Source organism: Choristoneura fumiferana, unplaced genomic scaffold (assembly GCF_025370935.1).
Source record: "Choristoneura fumiferana unplaced genomic scaffold, NRCan_CFum_1 Sck3bRy_201;HRSCAF=394_pilon, whole genome shotgun sequence".
NCBI classification, from domain to species: domain Eukaryota; kingdom Metazoa; phylum Arthropoda; class Insecta; order Lepidoptera; family Tortricidae; genus Choristoneura; species Choristoneura fumiferana.
This window is the reverse complement of record NW_027412881.1, coordinates 1-5,987: the sequence shown is the minus strand read 5'-3', so window position 1 is coordinate 5,987 and position 5,987 is coordinate 1. Positions and strand designations below refer to the sequence as shown.

Genomic DNA, 5,987 nt, shown 5'->3' with positions numbered 1-5,987 from the left:
TGAAAACGAGCGTGTTTGTACATCACACCAATTTATTTGTTTATTCACAATTTTTATCACCAGAATGTTCGTGTACAATTTTAACTTATATAAATCACAATTCACATATTATTCGTTCGGCCATAACATCAGTTCAAATTCGCCATCTTTAAAACGCGCCGGCGCTGTACTTGTCGTCGCGGGCGGCCGGTGGGGTTATTCCCTACAAAGCCCACAGATGGCGCTACGGTACTGTTGCTAGTGTTACATCCTCCCCCTCCAAGCTACATGAACGTCCCGTATGTGGCTTGGCCCTAGCAGTATTCACCTTTGGTGGACGTCCCCGAGGTCGTCGAGACTGAATAGGTAAGGCATTTTCGCCTTGTCTGCTAACAAAAGGAGTTAAAATGACGTATGGAACTTCCCTACACAACACCACTATCCACATGTGACACCTCGAACGTTGTCGGCGATACCTGTTTCTTAATAGAGTATGGCCCATCCCTTTTAGGCATAATTTCTTTGTAATACCCTACTGGCGTTGCTTAAGGATGAATTTATTACCAATACTAGATCGCCTATTTTGTATTCGGGTGCCGGACGAAGCTTTTCGTCAGCGAACCTTTTCGCTTTGTCTTGAGCAACTTCTACCCTCTCGCGAATAAGGCTCATTTTATCAATAAAATCTCTCAAAAAGGCGTGCATTGAGGAACAAAATTTTCTTTGTCCAAAAACAGACCTTATATCTGTCTGACTCTCGAAAGGGGTTCTCATCTCCCTACAAAACATCAAGTACGACGGAGTGCAACCAGTGGAAGAACAAACTGCGCTATTCAACGCGAATCTAATCTGAGGCAAGTACTTCGGCCACGATGTATGTTCGTGCTTGACTAGAATCGACAACTGAGTTTTTATATCTCTGTTTTTTCGTTCTACGGGATTGGCTTGTGGATGAAATAAAGGGGTGAGATTCTGTTGGATTCCAAGCACAAACATACATTGTTTGCATAGCTGCAGCAACTAAGTTGAACGCCGTTATTGAAATTATACGACGAGGAAACCCATACCTGAGAAAATATTCGTTGATCAGGATTAGTGCACACGTCTCGGCAGATGCATCGAGGAGAGGGTACAGCTCTACCCACCGGGTAGCAGCATCTTCTATTACAAGGATCCAAGTTTTCACCTTTGTCACCTTTTGGTAGAGGACCGAATAAATCAACGGAGAGAACCTCACCTCGCTGCTGTTTAAAACGGGAGTTTGCAGAAGGCCAGCCGGTTTCTGGTTCGAGATCTTATTATTTTGGCATTCCGTGCATTCTCAGGTATTCAGTAACTAATTTACGCATACCTGTAAAATAGTATCTATTTCTGATACGAGCTAACGTTCTTTTCGATGCCTTGATGGCCGGCAGTAGGAACGTCGTGAAATTCTTCAAGAATTGGCTAAGTAAAGTTTTTTGAAGAGGTGCTAAATATATTTTTCTTCGATAGTCGACGTCTTAATAATCGAGGAACTGCAGCTCTTTTATTTTTATTTCCTCTTATGAATTAGAAATATTTTTTTAAGTGGTCGATATGACGTTTGTGAGATTGAAATGGCAGAACCGTTGAGGGCTCAGTACTTAGTAGAAACAGTAAAAAAAAAAACGACACCTGTCACTACTGTCACTGTCAAGTAGAATCTAACCTAAAACCGTTTTATTTGCTTTGCGATTTGGTGCGATCAATGTGTTTTTTGGATAATTTTTAAAGACCTCTCAGCACAAACTCAGTACTTTAAAATTTGCCGCATTTCTCCACGACCTTTGCATAATAATTGGACCACGATTGGACAGTTTCGACGACTATTTTGGCTCTGCTTCTTCGACAACGCTATCTTGTATTCTCGACGACACTTGGCTTGACTTTTGGACCATATTTTCTATTTAAGCGGCTTCACCTTTCAATACGAAATGAGTGAATTTGTGCGAGCAGATTCAAGGAACTTGCCACACATGGCTATGAGTCTAGAATATTTTGACACCAGTGATAAGTATACAATGTTGCCGAAATCAGAGGAGATAAAGCACTTGTCCGTACCGGTAAAATGGATGAACGTAAGTACAAAATTATATCAATACAGTTTCTTGTCTATTTTTTTTAAATTACATTTTAGGGCATCAAAAGTTGAATATGTTGCCGGACCAAAGTTGTTCGAGAGCACAGAATAACAAAAACATATTACCTATATTGTGACCATTTACTTAAATATCAACTGACAATGTGATTGATGCGACAGGTGATATTGTTCTGCATTGGCTGGTATATATTATGATAGAGTAAAATTTCTGTGGTTAGTGAAACATTATATTGTAACTAGCTGTTGCCCCGCGACTCTGTCTACGAAGAATTCGCTTATCGCTTTCCCGCGAGTACTATGCATTTTTTCGGGATAAGACTGTGAGATAAAAAGTAGCCTATGTTCTTCCTCGGGATTCCAACTACCTCCATAATGAATTTTGGCTAAATCAGTTCAGCGATTGAAGCATGAAAAGTTAACAGACAGACAGACAGAGTTCCTTTCACGTTTATAATATTAAATATAAGTAAGGATTTATAATAATTTTGATCTTTTTTTCAGGTGGATGTAAACACACGTTGGTGTTTTTATTTTGGTTGCAAGAAAAAGCCAGTGAAGGAGCATAACCTTTTTTTCCAAGGACATGCATTTTTCCATAAAAAAGAGGCATAGAAGTATCACAGAACTCCTCAATGGTTAATGAAAGAGAATAGAATAGACTTAAGATTTAGCACGGAAATGTAATTTTGAACATGACAATCTCTTAATACAGAAATGTATTTTTAGTTGACAATGCAAGTACAGTCGACAATAAGTACAGTCAGCAAATTTTTTTTCTTTAAAATATCATTTTTGGTTTTTATTTGTGTAAGCTTTTATTTTTCCTCACAATACTTTTTGTTGACTATACTTGTCTTGCATTGTCATCTAATCTGTAATCAGTATAAGTACTGCTGTGCTAAGCTAATGGTACTTTAAATTTGTATTCTCATTTTGGTTTATAATTATAATACATACATACTCGTACATTGCAAGTCGAATAAAATTTAATTGAATTTGCAGGTGGTAGGACCTTGTGCAAGGTCCGCCCGGATTGCTACCACCATCTTGCTCGCTAATCCTGCCGTGAAGCAGCAGTGCTTGCACTGTTGTGTTTCGGCGTGGAGAGTAAGACAGCCGGTGAAATAACTGGCACTTGAGGTATTCCTTCTTTGGCCTCTAGGTTGGCAACGCATCTGCAATACCCAGGTGTTGCAGTTGTCTATGGGTGGTGGTGATCTCTTACCATCAGGAGATCCACTTGCTCGTTTGCCATCCAGTCGAATAAAAAAAAAAAAAACTTGTAAAATATGTTTCTTTTCACTTATGATTCTCATCATCAAAAATAACGAAAAAATGTGCAGAATTTGTAACATTGCTTACAGAGATTTTGATCAGGTTCGATTCCCGGTCATGTATGTATTAGAGTCAGACAAAATAAAACAGTTGAATGCCATATATATCCATACTAATATTATAAATGCGAAAGTGTGTGTGTTTGTATGTTTCTCCGTCTTTCACGTCGCAACGGAGCGACGGATCGACGTGATTTTTGGCATAGAGATTGTTTATGGGCCACAGAGTGATATAGGCTACTTTTTATTCCGGAAAAATAAACAGTTCCCGAGGGAACAGCGCGCGATAACCGAATTCCACGCGGGTGAAGCCGCGGGCAAAAGATAGTATATATACACATCCAGGTCAACTGGTAGAACAAACAATACCATCTAGGGTCACTGTCACAAGTACAAGTACTAAAAATACAAGTAAATCACCACGGTTTTGTTATAACTTATGATCAATGGTATGCATATTGTTTACATGTATAACACACAAGTTAATCAAACCACGGTTGCTTAGGAAATGAAAAATCTTAACAGCGCGATTCAGCTTTTCCTTGAGACGAGATAGTGACATCTTTTGATGCAAAAGTAAACTAAAATCCCGGTTTAACACATAGTGACCTATAATATTTGTATTACATTTCCTTGTATTTCTTAGTAGTACTTCTAATGCCTTTATGGGGATGGCACAATATTTAATTTATTAAAAATACGACTTGTTTTTAAATTACCCTTTGCCAGGAATATTATATACATGTTCCAATAAATCGGGTCTTTTGAGACATATGTTTATGCTAAACGTTTTTATGATAATTTGTGTATTTATGAAATAAAAACAATATAAATGAAGTATTGCATTTTTATTATGTTACTCTGCAAATTAACTAAAACCATCTAAAACACATGCAATAGGACAGCTTTGTATAGGTAGCATGTTCCAACAAATAGGGTCTTTTGAGTCATATGCTTATGCTAAACGTTTTTATGATAATTTGTACATTTATGAAATAAATAAAATATAAATTATTGCATTTTTATTATATTACTCTCCAAATTAACTAAAACTATCTAAAACACATGCAATAAGACAGCTTTGTCTACATAATTTTATGTGGTTATGGTTAATAACAGAGAGGCTTCAAAAATACGGATTCTTTTAATCTTCAAATCACGCATTTCACATGTATCCTCAAGCTCGCTATGACTTTAGATGGACAAGTGCAAGTTGCAAGCCACTTCATTCTGTAAATGATTTAGCAGAAACTCTTCCTTCAATACACTTTGAAATAAAGAATATAAACCCATTTGTGCAACATGCAATTAATTATTTTAATGTATTGCATGACTCTTACTGAGACCATGTCCTTTTTATTGTTTTGGTAAAAAAACACGATATCTCTGCTTTCTGTTATGTTTTCCTTTGCCGTGTTTGATGTTGAAGGGCTAGAGGGTTCGTATAATGATGTTGTTGATGAGCAACTTGCAGTGGAAGATGAAGCTGACTTGCACCAAGTCGCTTGTAAAGACTAGGATGCGTAAATACGCCGAATTCGGAAAATCTCGTTTGTATTTCATAGACGAAGGTACAAAGCATTGGAAAACATTTCTGTAATGCTCCATTTCTACTCGAATACTGTCGGAGTCGTCTGAATCCATTGTAGGGATACTGTGATTCGAATTTACTCGTAAGGCAGTCCAAATGTCAAGCCAAAGGTGGCCGAGAATTCAAGATAACGTTGTCTAAGAAACAGAGCCAAAATAGTCGTCGAAAATATCCAATCGTGGTCAAATTATCGTGCAAAGGTCGTGGAGAGATGTGGCAAATTCAAAAGCCCAGAGTTTGGGCTAAGGTCGTAAAAAATTATCCAAACAAAAAACACACTGATCGCACCAAATCGCAAAGCAAATAAAATGGTTTTAGGTTAGATTCTACTTGACAGTGACAGCAGTGACAGTTGACTTCGTTTTTTTTTTAATGTTTCTACTAAGTACTGAGCCCTCAACGGTTCTGCCATTTCAATCTCACAAACGTCATATCGACCACTTAAAAAAATATTTCTAATTAATAAGAGGAAATAAAAATAAAAGAGCTGCAGTTCCTTGATTATTAAGACGTCGACTATCGAAGAAAAATATAATTAGCGCCTCTCCAAAAAACTTTACTTAGCCAATTTTTACTTAACCATGGACGCCGGGAAGAAACTCAAGTTGAGGATCTTCAGAGTCGGAGTCAGGATCCAAGCGATAGAGTACTCCTTGTGACATGACATATCCGCGCTCGAGCCATCGGTTAGCAGCTAACAGGTCAGTATTTTCTAAATATTCAATAATCTTTTTTGTTTCAGGATCCTGCAGCTGAGCTTCGCGGAGGCTGGTTGGAGTGTAGCGAGGTAAGTCGAGCGTCACGGAACATATTTTACACTCACCATCAATACACTCATTGCAGCTGGACGACTCAAACATGTACGCTAAAAACGTTCAACTTACCTGGAGTGTACTCATATTTAATATCAAACGCTTGTAACTTCATAAGCCATCGAATTAGACGCCCAGTAGGAGATTTA

The 5,987-nt window shown here is 37.8% G+C and overlaps 1 long non-coding RNA gene across 1 annotated transcript; it reads left to right on the top strand.

The window, feature by feature from the left end:
* The first annotated feature begins 1,423 nt into the window (after positions 1–1,423).
* LOC141445064 (uncharacterized) lies at positions 1,424–4,272 on the top strand. Its single transcript, XR_012453269.1, has 2 exons — positions 1,424–2,078; positions 2,603–4,272. It is a non-coding gene; the product is annotated as an uncharacterized lncRNA (long non-coding RNA).
* Positions 4,273–5,987: the final 1,715 nt, after the last annotated feature.